Source organism: Camelus bactrianus, chromosome 9 (genome assembly GCF_048773025.1).
Source record: "Camelus bactrianus isolate YW-2024 breed Bactrian camel chromosome 9, ASM4877302v1, whole genome shotgun sequence".
NCBI lineage: Eukaryota > Metazoa > Chordata > Mammalia > Artiodactyla > Camelidae > Camelus > Camelus bactrianus.
Genome location: NC_133547.1, coordinates 56,489,328 through 56,516,459, shown reverse-complemented (window position 1 = coordinate 56,516,459; position 27,132 = coordinate 56,489,328). Strand labels below are relative to the sequence as shown.

The following is a 27,132-nucleotide window of genomic DNA, read 5'->3' as shown; positions in this document are numbered from 1 at the left end:
CTGGTATCTTTTCCTGTCTTTATTTTCAGTCCTTGTATCCTAGAGTGTTAGATGTGTCTTCTGTAAATGATAGACAGTTAGATTTTTTTCAACCTAATCTGATACTTTTAATTGGCAAATTTAAATCACTTAAAAAATACTGTGACCCCTATATATAAAAATAGATAAAAAACAAATTTCTTCTGTATAGCACAGGAAACTATATTCAATATCTTGTAATAACCTTTAATGAAAAAGAATATAAAACAAAGATATATATATGTGTGTGTGTGTATATATATATATATATATATGTATGCATGACTGGGACATTATGCTGTATGCCAGAAATTGACACATTGTAACTGACTATACTTCAATTTAAAACAATATTGTGAGTACAACTAATGTTAATTTACTATCTTATTAGAAAATATATTACTTAATATCTTATTAAATGTATTATTATTTAATGTCCTATTTTGTGTTACATACCATGTGTTTGTCTGCATTTTTCTCCTTTCCTACCTTCTATTAGATAACTTGGGTTTTCTTGATCACACATTAATCTGGAAGCTTTCAATTCTTTTAGAGGTTACTCTTAAATTTTTGGCCTATGTACTTGAATAAAATCTAAAGTTAAATTAGTATCTCTACTCTTTTCCCAAATAATATAAGAATCCACAGTTTCTCTTACACATTGTTAAGGTTCAGTATTATAATTCCACTTTGTTTTTATATTCTAGAATTAGTTGTTGCTGTTTTTTTTTTTAATCAAGTCTGCTTTTTTGGATTCACCCACCTGCTTACTGAATTCTTTGCCTATTGTTCCTCTTTTCATCATACTTCATCCTTCTGAGTTAAATTCCTTCTTCTAGAGATAGGTGTTAAAATTTTAGTGAGAATTTATTAAACATAAACTTTTTTTTTTTTTGCTTGCAAATATCAAAATGTTTTTATTTGCCATAACCAATGAATGATAATTTAGCTAGGTATAAAATCCAGGTTGACAGTTATTTTTCTCTCAGCAATTGAATTGTGTTACTCTGTTTCATTATCTTCTGGCCTCTAATAGCACAGTTGAGAAGTCTGATCCTCAGCTCTTAGAGTTAATCTGTTTCTTTTTTTTTTTTTCTCCTAGCTGCTTTATAATCTTTTCTTTGTTCATAGTATTCTGCAAATTCACTGTTGTGTGTTCAGAGTTTGATTTATTATTATTTTTTGCTTGCTATTTGTCCATAAATCTCAGATTTCATGTCTTTCAAAGTGTCTGAGAAATTCTCAGTCATATATCCCTTCAAGTTTTGCCATTCTTTTATTCTTTCCGATCTTTCCTTTTAGAAATTATTAAAAGTCATTTATTAGAGCTTTTTCTTCTGTCCTTTATGTTTATTCAATAGTTCCATATTTTCCAATTCTTTGTATGCTGCACTCTTGGTAATTTCCTTTCTCTACCTTTCAATACACTAATTCTTTCTTCACCTGTTTTTTAATCCATCCATTGAGTTTTATATTTCATTGAACTACATTTGAAACTCTCTCTGGGTTGTTTACATATTACTTTCAATTGTGTGAAAATTTTAAAAAAGCTAGTATATCACTTTACTTTTGTGGACTCTTTAGAAAGTAAGTAGGAATGGCTAGCTGCTTTCTTTTCTCTTCCTGTTCAGAAATTCCATAAAACCCTATCATTGGCATTATACTACTGAGCAGACTAGCACTATGAACAGGGAGGCAGGAAGCTGGAAGCCCATCATCATTTTGTTCTCTGCTCCCAGAGGAAGAGCAGCTCCTGAGTCATAGGGAAATCTTTCAGCACTGTACCTCTTGGGGGCTCACAGCTGTGTCAAGGATCTGTTTCTATGACAACAGAGGGCTTAACTCTTCCCCTGAACTCAGGATATGCAGAAGGAAGTTACACAGTAAACTTTGAGAGCTTTCCATTTTGTAGGGAGGCTGGATTTAATCTTTCTTCTGTCCAGTATAGTAGCACTGTCCAGTATAGTAGCCACTAACTACATGTGGCTAATTAATTTACAAATAATTAAAATTTAAAATTTCGCTTGAGTCACACTAACCATATTTCAAGTGTCCAGTAGCCACAAATTGCTAGTGACTACTATAATTGGACAGCACAGATATAGAACACTTCCATCATTGCAGAAAATTCTGTCAGACAGTACTGTTCTGAACTCTTTCATCGTATTCTTACAGTAGATAGAGAACTGGTAAATGTGTAGATTCAGAAAATGGATCAAGGAAACTTGTTGATGACCAGCAACTAGAAGGCTTTCTTTCAAGTTACTGCCATTCTGAGCTATCTATATGTAGGAAGAATTCGGAGAGGGCATTGCATTCTGAAAATGATTTTCAGAATGAAAGGGTAAGTCCAAGCCTATTTGTCTTACCTGTAATTTGATACTATGGGAAGAGGGGAAGCCAGGTAAGTAGAAAGGTTAATGAACCTAGATGTTAAATAAACTTTGGGGAAAATGGAGAAAAATTACTGCATGGCTCTCTTGATTTTATGCAATTGTGATTGAACTGAGAATAGAGAGGATGGGTTTGTGAGTGACGAGAAAACCAGCCCGAGTTCTTATTACTTGAAATTTGACTCAGGTTGGAAATTCCTTGTAATGAAATCATCTTTCTCCACCCCCCTTAAATTGCCATCTCATTCTCTTTTGAGTTGCAATAGAACAGTTAAAGATTCTCAAGAAAAGAAAAGAGGTACCTTCTTCCCTCCACCCCCACCAGCACATACACACACCCACACCTTCTTCAAATTTAGCAACATTTCACAGTGACTGGACTCCAGATAGACCAAAAATAAGAGCAATGTGGGTCATATCAGCCTGGCCCCAGAGGCTGTGAAGAGAGGGAAGAGCCACTGACCCCAACCTTGTTCCTTGCCTATGACAGACGCTGCTAAAAATGTACTATACTCTTGATCTTGGAGCTCTGCATGGACTCAGAATCCTTCTCAACACAGTGCTCGGGTGCCTGATTCAGACTGACTAGCTGGAGTTGGCATGTGAAACTAAACCTGTTTACTGTTCTTTGGTAGGGATTTGAGGCTTGGAATTTGCTATTCTGAGATGGGACATCGTTCTTGTTGATTGCAGAGTATCTATCATCAGCCAAATATGGTAGTTGAGAAAGGTTTTTTCAAACAAAATTCTTTCTGGAGTATTTGTGGCTCATGGTATTACCTAAATAAAGGTTGTTCGATGAAGATACACATGAAAAAGGATGTTAATTTTAAGGGTGAAAGTAAAGGTAATTCTATGGAAAAGGGTCCACTACTTAATTCAGCCTGGTGAATTTTGTAGGGTTGTCAAAGCTATCTTGGAGTTGACTTTCTGGAAGAAATTAATCTGAAAGAAAAAGATGGCTTGTAAGATGACTGGGAGGGGTTTAGAAGAAATTAAGGGGCAGCATTTGTAGAAGGAAAAAGAAGAAACTGTAAAAGAGAAAAACATTTTATAGCAAGTGAAGAAATTGGAAAGGATGAACTAGTAGGCACTCTGCAGAAATAGAAAAGTTAGCAGACCTTTGTGGTTTCTATATCGGCAGTGTTTTGTTTTTGAAGCAAATCTGGAAGCATGGGTTCTTTCTGAGTTTTTTCCTGATCACAAAAATAATCAGAATATTCACTGTAAAGATTTCAGACATTGATGTAGAAAGTGAAAGTTCCCCATGACCCATCTGATATATATTTCTCCAGATTTTCCCCCTGTGGATTAATAGATATATATATACAACAGTAGAAATCACATTCTGCTTATATCATTTCACAACCTCTGTCTTTTATTTGATGTTTTCTTTATTGTTCCATGTTACTCCATGTGCATGTGTGGGTTTTGTTTTGTTTTTGTCTTTGTTGTAATTTCCAGAAACTTGTACCCAGAAGGGGGAACCTATTCAGATCAAATCCACCCCCCCCCGCCACCTCCCAGCCATTGTGCCTATTTGAGTGAACTCATGATGTAGTAGGTTGAGGCCCAAGAAATTTGCCCCAAAAATGCTTTTATCCATTTACCTCTTTGCTGGAGAAACCATATCTCCCATTTGGTCAAACTTCTCTGTAAGTTGTAAGAATGCCACAGGGAAAAATCCCATAACCCCTCCTGTAAATTTAGTTTGTTCTCAATAGAGCAATTAAATTATTAACTAAAAAGAGCCCAAAGCTCAGCCCCAAAGGCAGAGGACATTTGGTAAGTAAATAACACTGGGCAGTAGGATTCATAGGACTCTGTTCTTCTGTCCCAGCCTTCAATTCTGAAGCAATGTGAGTATGTCCAGTTCATTCCAGAGTTCACTGCTTCTTCCCATTTTTACTTCTAATGGGATGATTGCTTCTGCCAATAGCTAGGCTTAGAGCATAAGAAATTTTTTACCTTGGATCCACAATCTGAGCTACTCTAAAACAACAGGCCAGCAGGGTGGAGAGCAGGGGTGGAGACATTTCAAGCCTGGCCTGTACGAGACAGGCAGCTAATCGCATGGCTCTGTACTCAGCGGGTGCTTTTGCTTCCTCAGGGTGCTGCAAACAGAAACTGTCAAACAGGCAGCATGCCGGTGGGGCCTGCAGCAATCCACTGGGACCTGGACACGGTCAGGGATTACATTCCACAGAGGAGTCTCACATGGGCTGGAGTAGCTGTCAGGTGACAGGCAGGCAAGTGTCTGACTCTCCTCCCTCCTCCAGTGACCTGTGGAGTAATAAAATGACCAACCAAGCATCTTAGTTAAACTGTAAAAGAAGTCTGATCTGTGTGTAAATGGACATATGAAATGTCCCTAAATAAGAAAAAGCACTCTTTCCTACGGTGAATTTTTAAAGATGTTGCTGTTCTATGTGACTGTTGAGGCCACCCATGTAGGCACAAGTCAAGGTGCTGGCACAGAACCTAGAAATTGTGTTTTGGATGAAGGTGAACCCACTACCCAATATAAAAGTCAATGTTTATGGAGTCCCAGTGAGCCTACAACACTTTTGAATGGCACGTGTCATTTCCCCCATGTCCCCAGAAAGTGGAGAAGCAGGAGCAGAGTGGGAAAGGTGTTTGGAAGAATTCTGTAATGACTAGAGTCTGAGCCAAGCTTGATACTTGAGTCTTTGAACTCTTCCCTGCTGACACCATTGCTTTTATAATGGGCTGTTTTTGTCGGTTATTGCATCTTTTAAAAATAAGAAACGTGCCCAGTCTTAAACAGTATGTAATAGCAATATTACTAATAACAAACATTTATTTACTGCTTACTAAGTGCCAGGCAGAGCTGTAAATGCTTCTCATATATCAGCTCTTTCAATCCTCAACCTGTGAGGTGATTGTGGTTATCATATCATGCCCACTTAATGGATGAGAAAACTGAGCCTCAGCAGTTAGGGAATTTGCCTAATTTCACACAACTAGAAAGTGATGTGGCTTTAATAAACGGTATTTTATATTGTTATTAAATTGCAGTCAGTTTGGCCATCAGAAATTGAATTGGAATCTTTTTCAGCCCTATGTCCTTCCTACCAAGTACGAGCCTATTGCATTTTTTGTATTTTCATAAAATGATGGAGAAATAAAACATATTTCCTTACCATGTCAACTATAAGAGTTGCCACCCGGGGCTGCATTTTTCTGCTTTTTTATCATATAACATCAATCCTCTCAACAATCTTGAACTCCAACAGGTCCATTGATCCTATTTCCTTCTCTATCCCTTACCCCCTCATGCCCTTATTTTTCTCCTTAAATAAGGTAAATTCCAGGGTCAGTCATTATAATCACTGCTTCTTGTAGTACATTGCCATTCTCCTTCCCCTTCCTTTTGCTTTGTCACACTTGCTTGGCTAAACCACAAGTCTGGTAGAAATCAAATCTCTGCCTACTTTGTAGCTGTATTCCTTGTCTGGAGGGAAGGAACTCCAAGCGTGTTCTTTAGCCTCACTGTTAATTCACCATCACTGACTTCAAGGAGGCCCTTAGTGCTGCCCAGGAATCCTGCTGTATTTCCAGTTCATTCATTCTCCTGCCCTCCTAGAGGACTATTCCATACCTACCCCTCTCTTCTCAAAACCCTCTTCTCAGCCTTTGCTGATGACTTTACTTCCTATTTCATCAGGAAAACAAGTTATTGGCACTCACCACCATATCTACCCACCTCCTTTCATCTGTGCTATTTCACCCTTTCCCGTATCTAGTAGGTCCACTCTGTCTGGGCTCCTAGCAAAAGCCATGGCCTTCACTTGGCCTCCAATTGGCCTCCACTTGCGCACTAGATTTCATTCCTCCTTGCTGAGTTGGAACACTGCTCCAGCCTTCCTCCTCTCTCTCTTAAACGTTGCTTCACTAATGGCACATTCCTATCAGCTTACAAACTGTTGGTGTTCTTTCATCTCAAACACAGCAACAGTAGATTCTCTTGGTTCTGTTTCTCCAGATGCTACCCCATTTCTCTACTTTCTTCTATAGCAGACTCCTTAAGAAGACTCTTTTCTTGATTTTCTGATTTTTCTCCTTCCAGTCTCCTAGAACCCACTCTAATCAGGTATCTGCCCTCATTACTCCATCAGAACTGCTCTTCTCAAGATCACCAAGGACCTTCATGTTGCTTGATCCAGCACTTCCAGTCTCTTCTCAGCACTCAGTTTAGGAAAGCCAGATGCATTTGACAAGTTGGTCTCCTTGAAACACATTCTTCACTTGCTTCCAGGATACCATACTCCCCTGGTCTTCTTCCAACCTCTCTCATTAATCTTATCTCCTGTGCTTATTCCTCATCATCACTCTACCTCTAATGTTGAAGGACATGGAGGCTTAGCCCTTGGACCACTTCTCATTTTTTCATATAGCACAACCCTGAAGCCTTTGAGGCTGGTGGATATAAGCCCTGTATACATGCTGGTAACTCTAAAATTTACCTCTTCAGTTCAACTATCCTTATTTAGCTGCTTTACTGAGATAAAATTCATATGCTATACAGTTCATCCATTTAAAATGTACAATTCAGTGGTTTTTTAGTGATTTAAGACAGTTGTGCAATGATCACCACAATAAATTCTAGAACATTTTCATTACCCTAAAAAGAAGCCATGTAACCATTAACAGTAACTCCATTTCTCTCAGTCTACCCCAGCCCTAGATAACTACTAATCTACTTTCTACCTGTATATATTTGCCTGTTCTGGACATTTCATGAAAATGGAATCATATAACATGTGGCTTTTTGTGTCTGATTTCTTTTATTTAGCATATAGTTTTCAAGGTTCATCTATATTGTAGCATGCATCTGTATTTCATTCCTGTTTATGGCTGAATAATATTCCATTGTATGGGTATATCCCGTTTTGTCTGTCCATTCATCTGTTGATGAACATTTTCATTGTTTCTGCTTTCGAGGCATTAAGAGCAATGCTGCTATGGACATTCAAGCACAGGTTTTTGTGTGGATGTATGTTCTCATTTTACCTGGGCATATATCTTGGAATGGAATTACTGGGTCACATGGTTACTATGTTTCTTTTTGAGACACTGTGGACTATTTTCCAAAGAAACTACACCATTTTGTATTCCCACCCACAGTATATGAGGGTTCTGACTTCAATACCTCCTCATCAATGTTTACTATCTTTTTTTTTTTAATTAATAGCCATTCAAGTGGTTGTGAAGTGGCATTTCATTGTGGTTTTGATTTGTATTGCCCTAAGGATGTTGGGCATCCTTTCACATTTGTTGGCCCTTTGTATGTCTTCTTTGGAGAAATGTCTATTCAAGTCCTTTGACTGTTTTTATTTGGATTATTTATCTTTTTGTTATTGAGTTTTAAGATTTCTTTACATATTTTAGATCCTAATCCCTTATAATTTGCAAAAATTTACCTATTCTGTTATTTTTTTCATTTTGATATGTCCTTTGAGGCACAAGTTTTTAATTTTGATGCAGGCCAATTTATTTTCTCTTTTTGTTTCTTATGCTTTTAAGAAATCATTGCCTAATTCAAGGTCAGAAAAATTTACACCTGTGTTTACTTCTAAGAGTTTTATAGTTTTAGTTCTTACACTTAGGTCTATGATCCCTTCGAGTTAATTTTTGTCTATAGCATGTGAGGTAAGTGTCCAACTTCATTCTTTTGCGCAGGAATATCCAGTTGTCCCAGCACCATTTATTGAAAACATTCTTTTTTTTCTCAATTGATGGTCTTGGAACCCTTGTCAAAAAGCAATTGACCATAGATATATGGGTTTATAACTGTACTCTGAATTCTTTTCCACTGGTCATATGTTTATTTTATGCCAATATTGTCTTAGTTACTGTAGCTTTGTAGTAAATTTTGAAGTCAGGAAGTATGAGTCCTTCAACTTCATTTTTCTTTTTCAAGATTGTTTTGGCTTTTTGAGGTTGCTAGCAATTTCATTTGAATTTTAGAATCAGCTTATCCATTTCGTTGAAAAAGGAAATTGGGATTTTGATAGGAATTGCACTGAATCTCTAGATCAGTTTGGGGAGTATTGACATTTTAACGACATTAAAGTCTTCTGATGCATGAACATGAGATGTCTTTCCATTTATTTAGATCTTTCTTGATTCCTTTCAGCTATGTTTTGTAGTTTTTGATGTACAAGCCTTGTCTTTGCTTTCATAGTTCAATTTTTCCCCTAGTTGTTTCAGCAACAAATGTTGAAAAAGCTATCCTTCCCCTATTGTATTATTACGGAAACTTTATAAAAACTCTACTTACAAATAAAGACTGTGTGGTGTATATACAATGGAATATCACTCAGCCATAAAACAAGATGAAATCTTGCCATTTGCTGCAACGTAGATGGACCTTGAGGGTATTATACTAAGTAAGATAAGTCAAACAGAGAAAGACAAACACCATATGATTTCATTCATATGTGAATGTAGAAAACAAACAGACAAACAAAATGAACAAACCAAATGAAAACCAACACATGGATACAGAGAACAGAGTAGTGGTTACCAGAGGAGAAGGGGTGGGAGAGTCTAGGAGGGCGAAATTGGCAAAAAGGATCAACTGAATGTGACAGGTGGAAACTAAATTTTTGGTGGTGAGCATGCAGTAGTGTATACAATAGTAGAAACAGAAAGTTGTACATATGAACTTATATAATGTTATAAGCCAGTGTTACCACAATGAAAAAGAAAAGAAGGAAGGAAAGAAACTACAGTATGTGTGTGGGTCTACTTCTGAACTCTATTCTGTTCTACTCTATGTGTCTGTCCTTATGATATACCACACTCTTGATTATTGTGGTGTTACACAGTTAAGTCTGAAAATCGATTTTATTAATTATTTCAGTGAACCGGCTTTTGGTTTCATTGATTCAAACAATCAGTATTGTTTTTCTGTCTTCTATTTTGATTTCTGTTTTTTATTTCTTCTATCAGTTTAATTTGCTCTTTTTCTAGCTTCTAAGAGTTGAAGCTTAGATTATTGATCTTAGATCTTCTTTTCTGATACAAGCATTTAAAGCCATAAATTTCCCTATAAACAGTTTTATGTAGCTTTTAAAAAATACAGTGTATTCCTTAAATTTTTATATATTGTGCTTTTATTTTCATTGATTTCAATATATTTCCTAATTTTTGTGGGTTTTTTTTCCCCCTTTGACTTACATGTTATTAGACGTGTCATTTAATTGTCAGATATTTAGAGATTTTCCAGATATCTTTCTTGTATTGTTTTTTAGTTTAATTCTGTTGTGATCAGAGAACATAATTTGTATGACTTGAATCCTCTTAAATTAGAGATTTATTTTGTGGCTCAGAATGTATTTTAGTTTGCTGAATGTCCAACATGCATCTGAAAAGAATGTGTTTTCTGCTGCTCTTGGATGGTTTTTCTATCAATGTCAGTTAGGTCAATTTGGCTGATAGTGTTTTTCAAGTCTTCTGGAACTATATTGATTTTCTGTCTACTTGGTTTATCAATCATAGAGGGCAGAGTGTTAAAATCTCCAGCAATAATTGTAGCCACTGTAGCTTTTTTTTATTAGTGTTTGCACTGTTATCTTTTTCTATCCTTTTACTTTTAACCTATCTGTGTCTTATTTAAAATAGGTTTCTTAGAGAAAGCATATAATTGTGTTGCTTTTTTTATCCAGACCATCTTTGCTTTTTAACTGGAATGTTTGTATTTAATAAAATTATCAATATGATTGGGTTTAAGTTGACTATCCTGTTTATTTGTTTTCTGTCTCTTTGTTCTTTGCTTCTTTTTTTCCCTCTTCCCTTGACTTCATTTGAACCAAGGTAATTTTTTATTATTCTATTTTATCTCCACTGTGGGCTTATTAGCTTTTTACCTCTTTGGCGTATTTCTTCAGTGGTTGCTCTGGTTTTACATTATACATCTTTAACTTATAGTGTACCTTCAATTAGTTTTATATTACTTTATGTTGAGGGTAAGAACCTTTCAACAATACTCTTCCATTTACTGGCCTTCAGCAGAAGATTTCTAAGTCCTCGTTTACTGCTGCTTCAAGTTCAGCCACTCTGCCTGACAGGAGGGTGAGTGACTAGGCCCTAAATAATAAAATTCAGATTTTACAGTTCATATAACAGACATTGTAAGATTTGAGCAAATCATATTAAGTTGAGACCTGAAAAGCACATATAGTCTCATTTTTCTCTTTCTGTGATTTAGGTGGCTAACAGAGTGAGGGAAATTTCAATGTAACAGAGACAGGTGAAGACTGGGCTATAATTAGTAGGAGGCTGCCATTATCAGTTTGATGCCAGTTAAAGCAGGAGATTCAACTTACTACCTTATGTAAGAATCAAGAAGCATCATATTGGGAATCTTCGGTCTCCTAAACCCTTGCAGAACTAAGCTCCTCTACCTGCCAGCATCCTTCTGAATACGAAAACTGTTGGCTCTGTTTCAACCAAAGCCTTCCTCTCTCTCAAGCCCTAAACGCAAGGACTTATTACTTCCCAGTACTGAAGTGTTCCCTAGCCAGCTCTCAGTTGTGAGTTGGGATCATTAAGGCGTGCATTAGGCTCAGAGCTCATCTCTGCACTTCTCCTTTTAAGGATCTATCTCTAGACAAGCATGGCCTGTTCTCTGGCAGCTAAGTTATCTGCTCTGTCATCCAAAGAATTCTGGACAACCTGTCTAGAAATATGGAAGCAACTTCACTCATTTTTTTCCCTCAGATGTTGAAATTATAAGCACTTAAAAGGGATAGTAATACCTGTATGGTACTCGGATGAGTAAGATTTATTCAGTGTGCCTGGATACTTAGGTTTAATTCCCCTGAGCACTATGAACTGAGCCATCTGTGATTCAGTTTGTTTATTGTGTTTACTTAGAGTACATTCAAGAAAATCCTTGGGCTATGTGATACTTTATAGGTTCAGTTGTATTGATTTGGGAGGGAAGAGAGAAGGGAAACATGAACTTGACATTTCTTGAGTGCTTGTTCAATGACAGAGGCAGAATTTGAATCTGCCTAACTCCAGCCTCTGCTTTTGCAGCCTTTGTGATGGGTCACATTGTAGATGTGACTGGGTTTAAACTCTCTTGCTATTGTAAAACTGATGGGAGGTGCTGGTGTATGTAAAGTGAAGAGTGGAATGGATGATCCTATAGAAATCTCCATCTTCAGGATCTTTTGTTCCTCCGATTTCAGCAAACTCTTAATAAGAATGGAACCATGTTGATAGGTTGGTGTGTAACGGCAGTCCCGTGCATGATTTGGCCTTTAAAAAAACGTAAAACATTTATATACCTAGATTTTGTAATATAAAATTTGGGAAGCAACAAACCCATTTGCGAACAGATGTGGAAAAATCTATAAAGCAGAATGCGTCTGACTTATGAACACTTTTTTTCTCCCCCCTGGGAGCTAGATTTCAGACTCCTCAAACCCTCAGATATAGAGACCAAGTCAATATATGTTGACTGTAATCTGCATGTCATTTACTTAGAAGAATGTTTGAGAGCAGGCTTGAAACTTATTTTTATTTTCTATGAATCTAGGTTTTCTGTGTCTAACTGTGTCTTCTGTGATAACAGAGCATTAGACTCTGGTAGTTGCTTAACTGAGCCATTAAAAATGGCACCGGTGCTGCTGAGTGTTCTCTGTGCCAGTCAGAATTGTGATCCTATAGGTTGGACAACTAAACATCCCTGTTAAGAATTCAGAAAAACATGTGATCTTGCACCTGAACAGATTTAAAATTAGATTCAACCTGAAAAGTGGCCTAAACATTTTTAAAGAAGAGGAAAAAAATTTTTTAATGTAGAAGTGTATTTAAAATACCTTGAATAAATATGATTTAATTCTCTGCAAATTTCTTTATTTAGAAAGGCCTAAGGCAGAACCCTTCAGATTTTGTACCATTTAAAGTATAGGACATTTACTTAGTCATTTCAGAATAGAAACACATGAATTTTACTCTTGAAAGAACTTGAATCTTTGGAATTAATGGTATATGAGAGTGTTATAGCTCATGGGTGCTGAGCCATGAAAACGGAGCAGAAGATTCTCCCTATACAGTTGGCTCTCTCTGTCCAAAGGTTCCACATCCATGGATTCAACCAATTGTGGATCAAAAATATTTGGGAAAAAGTTCCAGAAAGTTCCAAAACCAAAAATTTGAGTTTGCCGCTTACTGGCAACTATTTACACTATATGAGGTATTATAAGTAATCCAGAGATAATTTAAAGTATGTGGGAGGATCTGCCTAGGTTATATGCAAATACCATGCTTATTTTATACAAGGGACTTGAGCATCTGTGGATTTTGGTATCCACGAGGGTTGGGGGGTGTCCTGGGTGTCTGGAACCAATCTCCTATGGATGCCGAGGGACAACTGTTCCTGTAAGAGGTGTAGATTCCCAGGTCCTTCTTTCCTAGAGTCTATGTAATAGATTTCTGCTGGGGCTTTGGATCTGTATTTTCACTGAGTGTTCCAGGAGCTTCTTAGAAATGCAAATTAATGGGCCCCATCCCAGACCTACTGAGTCCATATCTGGGTTGGGGGTACATCTTGGGTATCTGTGTTTGAACAGGTTTTTCAGGTGAATCTTACATGTGCTAAAGTTGGAGAAGCACTGTTAACAGAGAAATTCATTTCTTAGTTCCCTGCCTGAAAACTCCATTTCTACTATAAAGTGTATCCTCTGAAGTTTTCACTGTATAGGAACCTCCAGTTAGAGCCACTCCAGATAATGTGGGTGATTGGTTGTTGTTTGTTTGTTTTAAGCTGAGCTATAATTTATATACCATATCTGTTATAAGTGTACAACTCAGTGATTTTTAGTAAACTTACAGAGTTGTACAATTGTCCTTAAAATCCAATTTTATAACACTTCCATCCCCCTAGAAGTTACATTTTATCTGTTTGTAGTCAGTTCTTGCTCCCACCCTAAGTCTCACTGATCTGCTGTCCTGGATTTGCATTTTCTGGAAATTTCTTATAAATAAAATCATATAATATACAGTCTTTTGCATTTGGCTTCCTTCTTTTAGGTTCATCCATGTTGAGCATGTTATTTCTTATTATTGTGAAATAGTATTCCATTGTATGAATTTACCATACTTTGTCTGTCCATTCACCAGGTGGTAGGCAGTTGGATTGTTTTTAGTTTAAGGCTGTTAGGAATGATGCTGCTTTGAACATTCATGTACAAGCTTTTGTGTGGACATGTGTTTCCATATAGTAGGTCTATGTTTAACCTTTTAAGAAAATGACAAACTTTTCCAAAGTGGCTGTATATTTCAGCAATGGATGGAGGTTACAATTTTGTCCCATCCTCCCATCACCTGGTATTGTTAGTCTAATGAATTTATAGCTATTTTAGTAGCTGGGTAGTGGTATCTTCTTGTGGTTTTAATTTGCATTTCCCTAATGACTAGTGATGTTGAACCTCTTCTCATGTGTTTAATAGCAATTCATATATCTTCTTTGGTAAAATGACTGCTCAGATCTTTTTGCCCATTTGTTTTTTATTGGGTTGGTTGTTGTCTTACTGAATTGTAAAAGCTCCTTCCATATTGCAGATACAGGTCTTTATCAGATTATGATTTGTGAATATTTGCTCTCAATATGTGGCTTGTCTTCATTTTTTTATATGGTGTCTTTTGGCGGGGGGTGTAATTAGGTTTATAATATTTATTTATTTAAATGGAAATATTGGGGCTTGAACCCAGGGCCTTGTGCATGCTAAGCACACAGTCTACCACTGAGCTATGTCCTCTTCCCTCCAATATGTGGTATCTTTTAAAAAGAAAATATTTTAAGTTTTAATTGAGTCCAGTTTATCAGTGTTTTTCTTTTGTTGATCATGCTTTTGGTATCATATGTAAAAAAGTCTAGTCCCAGGCCACAGAGATTTTCTCCTGTGTTTTCATCTAGAAGTTCTATAGTTTTAGCTGTTACATATGTTTATGTTCCATTTTGAGTTAATTTTTGGATATGCTGTGAGGTAAGAGTCTAAGTTCCTTTTTAAAAAAATGTATGTTCAGTTGTCTTAGCACCAATTATTGAAAAGAACATTTTTTTTCCCCACCGAGTTCCCTTGGCAAAATCAACTGGCCATAAATGTAAAGGACTTTTTCTGAATTCACTTTTGTTCCACTGATTGATGTGCCTATCACTGTCTTGGTTACTTACAGCTGTTAAGTTAAGTTTTTAAATCTGGTAGCCTATGCTCTTCAAATTTATTCTCCTTTTTCAAAACTGTTTTGGCTATACTAGGTCCTTATATTTCCACCTGAATTTTTAGGATCAGCTTGTTGATTTCTACAGAATGGTTATCTGTTTTTGAATCCTGATATTTCTCATTCAGGAATCTTTGTGATTTCTGAGGGAGGACCTGTAACTGACTCACTGCTCTTTGAGAAGTTGTAATAAACGGTTCCTGAGAGACACTTGATGTACTGGCCTCTGTCCAGGGTAGGCATATAGCAGGTTGAACAGCTAATGAGGACACAGGCCAAGGCAGCTCCAGAGCAGTGATGACTGGGGTGTTTCCCTTCATCTGGACGTCTCACCAGTAGTTGGTGGTGCTCCCAAGTACTTAATAGGAGTAACAGAGCGTCTGTAGTAAACAATGAGTTGAAGATGGTGGTTTTACCTTCTCTTTTCCTTTTGAGCCTCCCTAACTCTGAAGCCACCTTTGTAGCCGTGAGTTGCAGAGCAGCCTGGCCAAGTCTGGTTCCCTCTTCATTGAGTTACTGGCAGCTTCACGGTTGTTGACTTTTATCAGATTTTTTTTCACTCGTTCTTGCCTAAGCCTGTAACACATAATCACTTAAAGTAGGCATGCTTTTATCTTTTCAGAAGCTTGCCAGAGGAAACTCTGGTACTTCCCTTCCTCAGTTTTACTTAGAGGAAGTAAGTTTCTTTTACTTTTTTATCTCTTTCTTGCAAGCGCTGGCTGTCCATCTTTTAATGTTTTAAATGTGTATTTCTTTTGAACAGGCTGCCTTCCAGACCATAGTTCTTAACTTCCTTCTCTTTCACTAGGCTTGTCTGGGCTGGATTTACTTAAACCTGACTAATATTTATTGAGCATTTGACTGTATGCAGGGTATTGGGCCCTAATAGATGTGCAGAAATGGATAAAATATAGTTCTTGCCCTCATGGAGCTTATGGTCTGGTTAAAGAGACAGTGTATATTATAAGTGCACAAGAAGCTATAGAAAGCAGCATATCAGAGACTCAAGGGACATCAGGATTGAGTGGAGTACCGGTTTTCCAGAGAGTCTGCCTTGAATCAGGAGCTACCTTTGCTTCATATTTTAATTTAAAACCCAGATCCCCACTTTGAGGATTTAATCCATGGAAATCTCTTGCAGTGGTTAAGCTATCAGCCTTGCTGGGTAAAGGACAGATAGAGTGCTTGGCTTTCAGGCCCCCTTGTCCCATTGATTCACTGCTGCCATTTTACAAGGGTCTAGGATATATTTTTAATTAAATTATCTGATGGGCATTCTGTTTTCCCTTGGATCAGAAGGCTGTATATATAACAAATGAACCAAGAGCGATATACTTGTAAATGCAGTAACATAGTATTTTAAGCACCTCATCTGTTATTTAATAGATTATTCTCCAAGGGAAGCTTAACATGGTTCTCTGTCACCCATGGGCCTCTTGAAAGTGGGATTTTTCTTCTCCAACATTGCTTAATATTTCCTGAAGGAGGAGGTGGTAGAGGACTTGAAATAGTGATTCTGTGAGATGCCTTTCCTGTCCCTTTCTGTGTTGTGGGAAACCTCTGTCTTTACGGAATCTCCTGGCGGCTGTCCTGTTTGGATCAGTGGACGGTGCTTGTGTGGTGGCCTCATAGGGACATGTTCTTTTGATTGCTTGATGTGAGAGTTTTGTTTGTTTGTTTGTTTGTTTTCAGTCTAACCCACACCCATGCAAAATAGGTTCCCCAGGCCAGGACCGGAATAACCCTGGCCAGGGCTCAAGAAAAACCTGGTAACTGACCTAAAATTAAATGCATGAACTCTCGCTGCCCTTTGCATCACAGTTTTTTGTTGGGTATTCCTGACTGTTTTTTACCCTTAGGAAAAGGCTGGGAAATGGAGGCTTGAGTCACCATCCTAGGCATAGAGAGGGAAGGGGTGACTGGGGACAGTTACTGCTAATAGCGTACGGATTTTACTGGATCTAAAATTTATTTTTTAACCTGGCAAGGAAGATTCCATGACATTATCAATCACCAGTTTTATCTGAGGGATCCCTATTATGGTACTCACTTGACTTTGAACATGAACCATATTGCATCTGGTGCCCGTAATTCTGCGTTGCTCTTTTGACTCGGCTGAATTTTCTCTTTAATGAGCTCACTGAGTACTCCCAGGTGGAGAGAGTGATATATTTATCCCTGACACCTTTTGGAGACTAGGGGATCACACAAGCTATGAAAAAGGGGCACTACCTAAAGCTGAGTTTTCTCCTGGCTTAAAAATAAGCATCTTAGAAATTAAATTGCTTCCTTGTGCTGGTTTTACCTTCCTTCTAGGGTGGTAGGAGCGTGGAAGTGAGCTTACGGTCCCCTGAAAAGGCTTGTGTGTACAGATAGGAGAGAACAGTCTTGTGGGACTTTTTGAAATGTCATGAGCCCCTTAGAATTTAATGTTTGCATTTATCTGGACCTCAAAAATTTTTTTTAATTTTTATCCAAAAAATGAAGCCTTTCATATATAGAGAACATTACAGAGAATAATATGGCAGACATCAGTGTGCCTATCAGCAAGATGAAATGCTTATATTTTTTCTTATCCTTCCTGTGGATTTATCTGTGCTTGTATTTATATGGGTCCCCATGATTTTGTGTGTGTATTAAAAATGAATAGATATAATGTACCTGTCTCTTTGAAACTTGCTTTTCTTGGTTTTTAATTCAGAGTTATGTTTTTGAGATATATTTGTGCGGATCCAGCCCACTTATTTTAACTGCTTTGTAGTGTTCCCTTGATATGTGGATAAATAGATCTCAGCGTATCATCTAGCTGCACAGTGAGGGACAGTTAATTAACATACCTGTTTGTTTTCTAATTGTTGTTGGTATATTGGTAGGACTGCTGTTGACTTTCTTGTGTTAGATCTCATGTCTAAAAATTTTACAGAATTTATGTTAGTTCCAGCAGTTTGTAGATTCTCCTGCCTTTCCTAGTGCAGATTATCATATCACACTTGTGTTCCTTTCTAGTCCTTATATCTCTCATCTCTTTTTCTTATTGTGTTAGTTTGCTTGGGCCACCATAACAAGTATCACAAACTGGGTGGCTTAAACAACAGAAATTTATTTTCTCACAGTTCTAGAGGCTGGAAGTTCACGATCGAGATGTCGGCAGTGTTGATTTCTTCTGAACTTCCCTCCTTGGCTTATAGATGGCTGTCTTCCCCCTGTGTCTTTTACATGGTCCTCATCTCCACTTCTAATAAGGATATTAGTCACATTGGATTAGGGCCCATCCTAATGATCTAATTTAACCTTAATTACCTCTTTAACAGCCCTATCTCCAAATACAGTCACATTCTGAGTTATTGGGGGGTTAAGACTTCAACATAGGAATTTGAGGAGTGGGGACACAGTTCAGCCTGTAACACTACGCTGGCTCAACCATCTCATGCACCACTGAATTAAAGCAGTGATGGTGGGCATCCTTGATTTGTTCCTGACCATAGAGGGATTTTTAAAGAGAATGTTCTTAAAGTTTCACCACTGACAGTGATTGTTGTTCTGGCTTTGTAGATACCTCTCACTGGTTTAGAGAAGTTCCCTTCTGAACCTTGTTTGCACTCTGTAATGGATGTTGGAGACTTTCAACCCCATGAGGGCATGAATTCATAAATTAGAGCTCAGGAAACCTAAATACCTGGCCTTCCTCACAGCAGGGTCCAGAGGGATGACCTGGGCCCAGTCCAGAGGCTAATTTGGAAAGGGCAACTTGAGGTGGTGGAGGCAGCATGTCGACAGGGTCAAATTATCGCATGTAAATGGTATCTGGGGCGTGGAGTGATGGTGGCGTTTTTCTCAAATATCTCCGAGGTAGAAAGCTCCTCATCAGTCTAGTTTTGTGGTGTGGTGTTTGGTCTTGTCCTTAGAAGCTTAGCTTGCAGTCCATGGTACTCTTCCACCATCCTTTTAATTAACCTTATTTTTATTTTCTAGTACATGCATTTTCCACAAGTTTATAGTTCAGATACAATTCACCCATTTAAGTGCACAATTAAGCAGCTTTAGTATATTCAGAGTTGTGCAACCATCAGCACCATCAATTTACCCCACAGAGACACTCCATACCCTATGGACATCTTCTTCCCCCCAAGTCTTCCAGCACTAGGCAGTCTGCTTCCTGTCTGTATAAATTTGCCTGTTATAGTTTATGCATTTTAAATTTCTTTTAGGTTCTGCTTTGCTGTCCCACAAGCTCTTTTTAATCCATAGAGGAATTATTTTTTTATCCCCTTGTATTGTTTCTGTCTAAAAATCACTTTGATATTAACATAAGAAGCCTTATGCTAATTTAGTATTCAGGATTCATTACTATAGAATATCTAGTGGAAATATTATTCTTAGATCTTTTGGTGAAGTTGGCAATTCCATTTCTTTAGATGATCCAATACAAATGCATACTATTATCTGCTCTGTTTTAAGTAGTATGGAAATGAGATCCCCTGAAACAAATGAACTGACTTGCCCTCAGATGATCTTCCGGGGATTTCCTTCTTTCTATAAGTTGCTTGGATTGGAACCATATTAAACCAAATTAAAAATTAAGTGCTTCCAGTTCTTTCTTTCTTTCCACACTTATTACCATATTTCATTGCCTTGACACATATATTGGTTTTTATGTTTATCAATGTGTAAGATATATTTTTTTCATTTCCCCAACTTATTTTGAAAAATTTCAGTACTACAGAAAAGTTAAAGACTAGGACAATGAACACCTATATTCCCCTCACCTAGATTCAGACAATTAACATTTTGTCATATTTGAACTTTCTCCCTCTTACTCTCTTCTCTTTCATATGTAATTTTTTTCTGAATCATTTGAAAGTTAAGCTATAGACATTATGCTTGTTTACAGAATCTTCAGACTACTGTTTTCCAGTTCCTGCCCTTGGCAGATCACTTCCCGTGTGTCTTGTAATTTTTGACTGTGAGGTCATTGTCAGCAGAGGACAGGAGGGGCAGGCCCACAGCTCCAGAGCTCAGGAGAGGCTTTTCTTTTTATTGTGTGTTGCACCAGCAGACCAGCCTCTTCCCTACCCTCACTTTCTCTTTTTCAGTTCTCTCAGTCTCTGGCACTTGGGGATTTCCAGTTCTTTCTTTCATTCTCCAGTAGTGTTAGGTATTTGTAGCAGCAGAGTGTTCTGGTTTTCTACGCTGTCTTATTACCGTAACTGGAAGTTCCCCTGGTTTTCATTTTCAGAATTGAGACTTGGCACTTCAAAGAATGTTTAAAGCTTAGGTTTACTCTTCTGTGAACTTTTAGCAAGTGACTAAAGTTGGTATCTTTCTCACAATTTAACAAGCCCCGGAATCTTAGCTCCCAAATTATTATTAATCCTGGTTATAAAGGTCTTACAAAAAAGTTTTTTTAACTGATGGGGGTTGGAGAAGGGATGGGGTGGTGAAAGCAGTAGGGAGGATGGTGAAGTTGTTAAGTTGTAGAAGCCACGGGTGTCTTGTTTTGCTTATTCTTCCAGTTCTTAAGGGCATCAGCACATCAGCATTTAAATATGTCAGAATGGTTTCCTTTTCAGTCTGATCAAGCTGTAGCAAAGTTATTACATTTTAAAAGATAAAAAGACTCATGGTTCACTCCTCTGCTGAGGTTGTATTTTGAAGGATTTATGACTTTTTAACATTTTCTTTTTTTTAGACAGGGTCTTATTTTCAACAACAGATGGAAGCAGCTGTGTCTGGAGCATGTTCCCTCCTGCGTCTCATGAAATTTACCAGCAAATAATGGCTTAGAAGCTCTTAAAGCTGAGAGACCCATTTGACAAACCTAGGCTTGGGTATGATGGGTGTGAAACACTCATTTTTTTTTTTTTTAAACTTCTGTATAATTTTCACTTCACAGATTTGCAGCTGCCCCAGTGCAACTTAGAAAGCTTTTTTTTTTCTCCTTTTGGCCCACCTGAGCTACCTCTTTTCCCCCCCAAATAACCTATTTGGATGATCTCAATCCTAGTATGTCATGTAATGCCAAGATTACAATCACAGGGAAGGAAGGAGTGATGTCTTTAAGGCATAAATGGCTCAAACACCAATGAACATTTTTGGTAACTGATTAACTTTCCTTTAGTTTTAGAATTAGAAAATAAAGGTTTTTGTGATTGAGAAACCTCTATAGACTTTGATTTTTCTTCTCTACAGTAAGTAGTTAGACTAAATGAGTAGTTCTTAACCAGGGAAATGTTTTGGAATCATCTAAGGAACTTCTGTTGAATGTTTTACCTTGACATAATCACAGATTCATAGGAAGTTGTAAAAATAATAGCGTGGTCCCATGTACTTTGGATGGTACATCTTTGTAACTGTGATACAGTATCAAAACGAGGACATTGGCATGGGAACCTTTGGGACGATCCACAGACCTTATTGAGATTTCACCAGTTTGACATGCATCCCTTTGTGTGTGTGTGTGTGGTTCATGTGGTTTTATCACGTGTGTAGGTTGGAGTACCCACCACTCCAGTCAAGACATAGGATGTTCCATCACCACCGAGACCCCTAGTGCTTCCTTTCATTGTCACACCCACCCCTCACCCCTGGCAACTACTGATGTGTTCTCCTCTATCATTTTGTCATTTTATTTTATTATTTTTTTTTTGGTTAAGTCACATTCCGTTGTATGGATGGACCACAGTTTGTTTAACCCACCTGAGGAACTTTTTTTGAAAAGACTTGTTTGCTGGCACAGCCATACCACCTCCACCACTACCCACTCCAAATAAGTCTTTTTCTTTTTAATATACTTGTTTTATTATCATATATCTTTTCATCAAACCACTCTTCTATCCATCTATCAGTCTTAGTTTTCAGTGCATTTCAAAGTAAATGCAAACATCTGGGTATGTTTCTTTAAATATCTCAACATGCATACCATTAACTGGTGTTCAGCATTCACATACAGCTTCTCTTGATGTAAAGTTTGCATACAGTAGGAGGGCATATAGCTCAGTGGTAGAGCGCATGCTTTGCATGTACAAGGTCCTGGGTTCAATCCCCAGTACCTCCACTTAAAAATTTTTTTTCTTTTTGCATACAGTGAAATGCACACATTTGAAGTATTTGTTCACTGAGTTTTGACAAGTGCATAAACAAATGCAATGCAAACCCCTGTCAAGACAGAAAAATTGCATCATGCTACCAACCTCATCTTGTGGGTCAGCATGCTTACAGTGAGGCCCAAGCATGAGTTGTCTGTAAAGGTCCCTAATATTTTGATAAGGCTGATTCTGATGCATGCCCTTGTAAAGAACCCTTGGTGACTTGACAAGCTGCCTTCAGGTCAGCAAGCTTGTTTAAGGTGGGGCCAGGTCTCACCTGACCTCACGGATTTGAGTGCCCCCCTCACTCCTGCAAGGCCAGCTCCATCTTCAAGCAGACAGGTCTGCCAGAGACAGTAAAATTGAGAGTTGTGCCGTAACCCCCTAGACTCTATAGTCAACATTTTCCTTAATTTGCATTATCACAAACTGTTCATCCCTACAGCCTTCCATCAGCCCACCTTACCGTTTACATATGTTTCATCAAGTGCAGTTTTCATCTCTCCCTGACCACTGTGATTTTACTCCTTTGTGGCACTAGCTTTTAAAATTAAAACAGAGCCAGTGACCCGTGTGAAAATGAGAAGCATTTTCGTTGGCTGCCACTGGGGACATGATGCATATGTTCCCTAGGCTAGACATCCTGCGACTTAGCTCCATGAGGCGTCTGCCCTGGAAGTGAAGGAGGAACCTCCTGAGGAAATGGACTCTTCCTTAAAGTCCTGCCCCAGGTAGGCCAACTGCCTTCCTGAAGCTCTATTTGTAGATCCCAGAGGAAATCTCGGGGATTTTATCTCACTGCCCACCACACCTTATAAAATTAGTTCAGGTGGGTGGCTGGATCCTTAGTGTTAAACACCAGCTCTCTATGTGTAAGGTGGGAGCAGAGGGTCAGAAAAGAATTATGTTCTCCGATTGGAGGCCTCCAGCTGGAGCAATGAAGAGGCAGCTGTTGAGGGCTATGTGTGAGCACAGGGGTCTTCCTCTCCTAGCATCTGTAGTTCCCATCAGAGGTGCACCTCATCTTGCAGAACACAGCGCACGTGTTAAATGGGCAAATGTGACTCAGAGTTTTCCTCATGCACTCAGATGATATCTGCCGTTTGTGCATTGGGATAACACATCACATTTTCAAGAAATTCTGGACTTCAGAAACGGTCCTTCAGGGGATTCCCAGTTGGTCCTGGGCGCCCCGTTCGACCTCCTCTGTTGTAGCCTCATCCCCTGGCTTGTCCGGCTCATGCTGGCGGCTCACTTTCTTGTGTTACATTCCTTTTGGTGGCCAGTGTCTTCCCAAGCCTGACTCAGAACATTGCTTTTTGTTGAATTAACTATGTGTCTTTTCCTTTAACTCATAGGTTTGCTTCCGTTTGAAATCATTTCTTCCATCCTTGTTGACAGTTGGCTTTGTACTCCCTCTCCCCACCAACAGGGCCCCTAAGTTCCCTCCGGGTTTGGGATTCCGGTGGAAATGGGAGGGCCCATGTGGAAAATAATCGGCCTGCTGTGTGTTTCAACAGCATAGGGGTTTTAGGTACCCTTTCTGTCTTGCAGAATGTCAAGGGCCTTGTCCACTGTGCTAATCCACAAAGGTAGTTTCTGGTTTGGAGCAGAAAATAAAACCCAGCAGCTATTGTTGTGAGGGTCAGTGTACTTTCGGGGTCTGTTCTGGGAGTCCCAGTTGTAACCCTGCTGGAAGAAGCTGACGCCGCTTTGCCTTCCTGCCGCCCTGGCTGTTCTGCTGCCTCACTGACCTCCATGGGTCCAGGGGCAAGCTTGGCACTAGCTCGTGGTCTCTGGTTTAAGATCCTGGGTGAGAGGAAGAGTGGGGAGGGCACAGGGGTTGGGGCTGGCGCAGAGATCACTGTGGGCTTCTCAGGTCTTGTGCTGGGTTTTCAGCCCTGACTGTGGTCTCTGACTCAGGCATGTCTAATTAAGGGTCTAGAATCATTGCTTTTTTCTTTAAGAAGTGATTTAATAATTTACACATCAATAATAGCAGTGTTCTGTGCGTCCGTGACTGTCTCCTCCGTCCAAGTCCTGTGATGAATGCATTGCTGCATCGCCCCGTGATTGCTCTCCTATTACTCCACTGGGGCCTTAACCTGTTCACGTGGAGCGGTGCCTCTCCTGGAGCATGAGACCAGCTCTGTGGCGATGGTGCCTTGGCTTTCATGGCCCCATCAGCTTGACGATCTCAACCCCTCCTTGTCCCTCACACCTGGCGTTTCATATTGGTCTAGTCCAAACAAGAGGGTCTGACTCTCTTCCTGGTCTGTTCTCTTGTATAGCTGTCTTGTTTTAGAGCAGTAATTAAAGGAGCAGGGTGTCTAGATGAACCTGTTACTGCGATCTTATCAGCTTCCCAGAGCAAATGCAGAAAGAAGGCTTTGTAACTGGCAGAGTGGGTGGGCCACCGGTCTCATTCATTTGTGGAGGTGGCTGTCCTCTCCCAACAGGCGGGGCCAGGCGTCGTCCTGTGCTGCTTTGATGAGGGATGAGAATTGAGAAGTGTGGGAACATCATGTGGGCTTTTCCCTTGCTTCTATTTTAGTGTTTTCTAAGGGAACTATTTCTCTGGTTTAAATAAAGCGGCAGTGCTGGCTAACTAGAACTGAGCTGCATCCCTTCCTCTGCATATCCCTTCCACTCTTCCAGCCCCCCGACCTAGGATTTAGAATTTCACCCTTCTTGTCCAGAACCAGAGTCCTGATTTAAGGTCCTGGGTATCTCTTGCTGGGAAGAACTCAGTCCCCATCACTTTCTGTGCTACTAGAGCAGCTGCAGGTCCTGTTCTGTCTCCAGAGTGAGGTCTTCTCAGAAGGGCTGCCGGCTTGATGACCGGCGTGGCTGCTCCCTCTGGGGAGAGCCTTGTCCTTTGCCCACAAAGCCAGCGGCATCGTGGGCCCACCAGCTGTCATGTGGAGCAAGAATCCCCTTCCTGCTGGTCTGGGGAAAGTCACTTTTGCTGGAAAGGCATGAGAATGATGCCCATGACCTCTTCAAGGGAGCTTGGAGACAAAGGACCTTGATTTTAAAGGAAAAAAAAGCATAAATACAGTCTGTTGGGGGATTATTATTGCCTTTCCAACTGAAATGAGCTTGCCTTGGAAAAGTCAGCTTTGCCTCTAACTGGGCATATCCTTGAAGGACCAAGACAGTGTCTCTTACACCATAAGCTTTGAGGAAAGCAAGTAGTGTTTCTTCTCCGATATTTCCCCAGTAAAGACATTTGCTACCCAGTGACTGAAAGCCATTCCTGAACTGCTCAGCTTCTAGATTCATTCCTTTGCTGAGCCAGCAGGTTATATTTGTATGTAATCAGGACTGTTTGCTGTTTTAGAAAATTCTGAGGATTGCAGCCATTTGGGCAGTTAATAGCTGATGGTTACTTCTATAGGTCCCCCTCCCCATTTCACTTCAGAAGTCTTTTTCTAAAATATCTGTTTGAACTAGAACAATACACATAGATGGATTAGAATCTTTTTCTTCAGAGGTCAGGCCTTATGGAAGTTGGGAAAGGATCAGCCTCCTTCCACAGGTCCCAGTGTCTGTAATGCTAGTTCACGTGTCCATCAGATTCTCTCTGATGTCAATGTTGACCTTTCTTGGTTGAAGAACAGATGTGGCATTGATACTCTCTAACAGGAATGGGAATTGAACGCTTGTGCAGAGACTGAAAAGTCCTGATGTTCACAGGTAGTGTGTGGGAGAGCATCACTGTGGACTTACCTCATAGAAGAAACTTTAAATACCCCCGAGTTCAACCATCCACTTTGGAAATTCCCTTGAGAAGCAACTAGGAAACCCAGAATTCTCTAGTTCTAGCCATTTTATTGCCAGAAAAATAGGGCAAACAGGATTGCAGACATCCTTCATTTTATAGTAAACCAAAGTGAAAATGAGTCAGAGTGTCTCCTGGATTACTGCTTTGGAAATCAAGTGATGTCCTTCCATTTGTTCAGAGGTAGAATTTCCCAGCAGATGCACTCGTGGTTCTTGGAATGACACCCTGGCGAGTGTGTTAAGTGTTCAGTCTCTGAAGGCGGGTGAGAATCCCCTCATAAGTGCATGGACTAAGCTTGCTCCAGGAAGGTGGTGGAGATGACACTTGGCTCTACCTGTTAGACTCCTGGCTTCTATTTAAACTGCAGTTTTCTCAGGAAAACTCTCCTACCCCAGTGCATCCATTCAGTCCTGTGACATCTTCTGGTTCAGTTACTTGGGTTGTTGGAACTCAAGATCTAGGGTCCTTGTTAGGATGGCATTTCTCCTTACGAATTTGCTCAGAATCTCCTGGGGTTTTCCTTCAGTCAGAATCCGATGCCTCCAGGGCTTCTTTAAAAAACCTCCACCCTGCCAGCCTCATCCTCCGTCTCTCTGCTCCTCTCTGCTCTCTTTTGACTCCTGTGTAACTCAGGTGCTTCTTTTGTGCTTATTCATGCCAAGCAGATTCTGATCTAGACAGTTTGGTGAGGTTATTCCAACACAAATAAGAGATGGCGTCAGAATTTTGTTTTATTGTTTGCTCAGCAAGAATCACCAGGTTTGAGCAACACCTGGAGATTTTTTTTTTAATGATTTAATTTGGTCCTGGATTGAAAGGGGCTTGAGGAAGACCACCCCCTTTAGCCTCAAGGCTAAAGGGCCAGGAGGTTGGCTGGTTCAGAGCAGGAGGGTAACCAGATTCTTCTGTTCTTTCCTGTGCTTTCTCTGGGTCTCTATCATTTTTGAACCTTCTGGTTCTAGTTCCAAAGTCAAAAGTCTTAGGAAGTAGGATTGAAAATAACTTTATAGGAGAAAGTGAAAAGTTCATAAACAGACAGGATTCCTCACCCCTGGCTCCGTCCAGCTGCGGCGGGAGCTGCTGTTTCAGCCTGTAGCTGCGTATGGAGAGGATTGGGATCAGCGCCACTGTTAATCCCTCTGCAGACTTGGGGTCTGAGAGAGAAGAACCTCTTTTCTGCCCCTATGGTCTGGTCTGATACTTGACCTGCTGCCTTACCTTTTCTTTCTCTGCAGGAGTGTATAGATCTGATGATAGCCTGGGGCTATCCCATTAGGTGGGCTGTTCTCAACAATAGTGTGCAGCTTTTCCCTTTTTTTTGACTTTCAGTAGCATTGTGGCAAGGGGCTCTCTGGGAGTAACACCACAGTGACAGGTCCAAGAATTATTTCCCTGTACCTGCTGACCCAGCCCCACTGCAGGCAGCAGGGGCTAAGGGGAAGAAAAGCGATCAAGGCCTCATGAAAGAGTGAGAGAAATGGCTAAACACGGGGGCAACTTGAAGGAGAATTGGAGCCCTACTGGGCAGTGGGGCTCCCTGCCCTTCGTGGTACACTTGGGCACAAAGTTAGACACAGTAGCTAGTAGT

At 39.6% G+C, this 27,132-nt stretch overlaps 1 protein-coding gene and 1 non-coding gene across 5 annotated transcripts in view; both read left to right on the top strand.

Annotated features, from left to right (window-relative positions):
• The window catches only part of ZNRF1 (zinc and ring finger 1), a 90,357-nt gene that overhangs the window by 16,145 nt on the left and 47,080 nt on the right, over positions 1-27,132 (top strand). The window lies entirely within an intron of this gene.
• On the top strand, positions 21,652-21,726 carry TRNAA-UGC (transfer RNA alanine (anticodon UGC)). The gene has a single exon. It is a non-coding gene; the product is annotated as a tRNA-Ala (tRNA).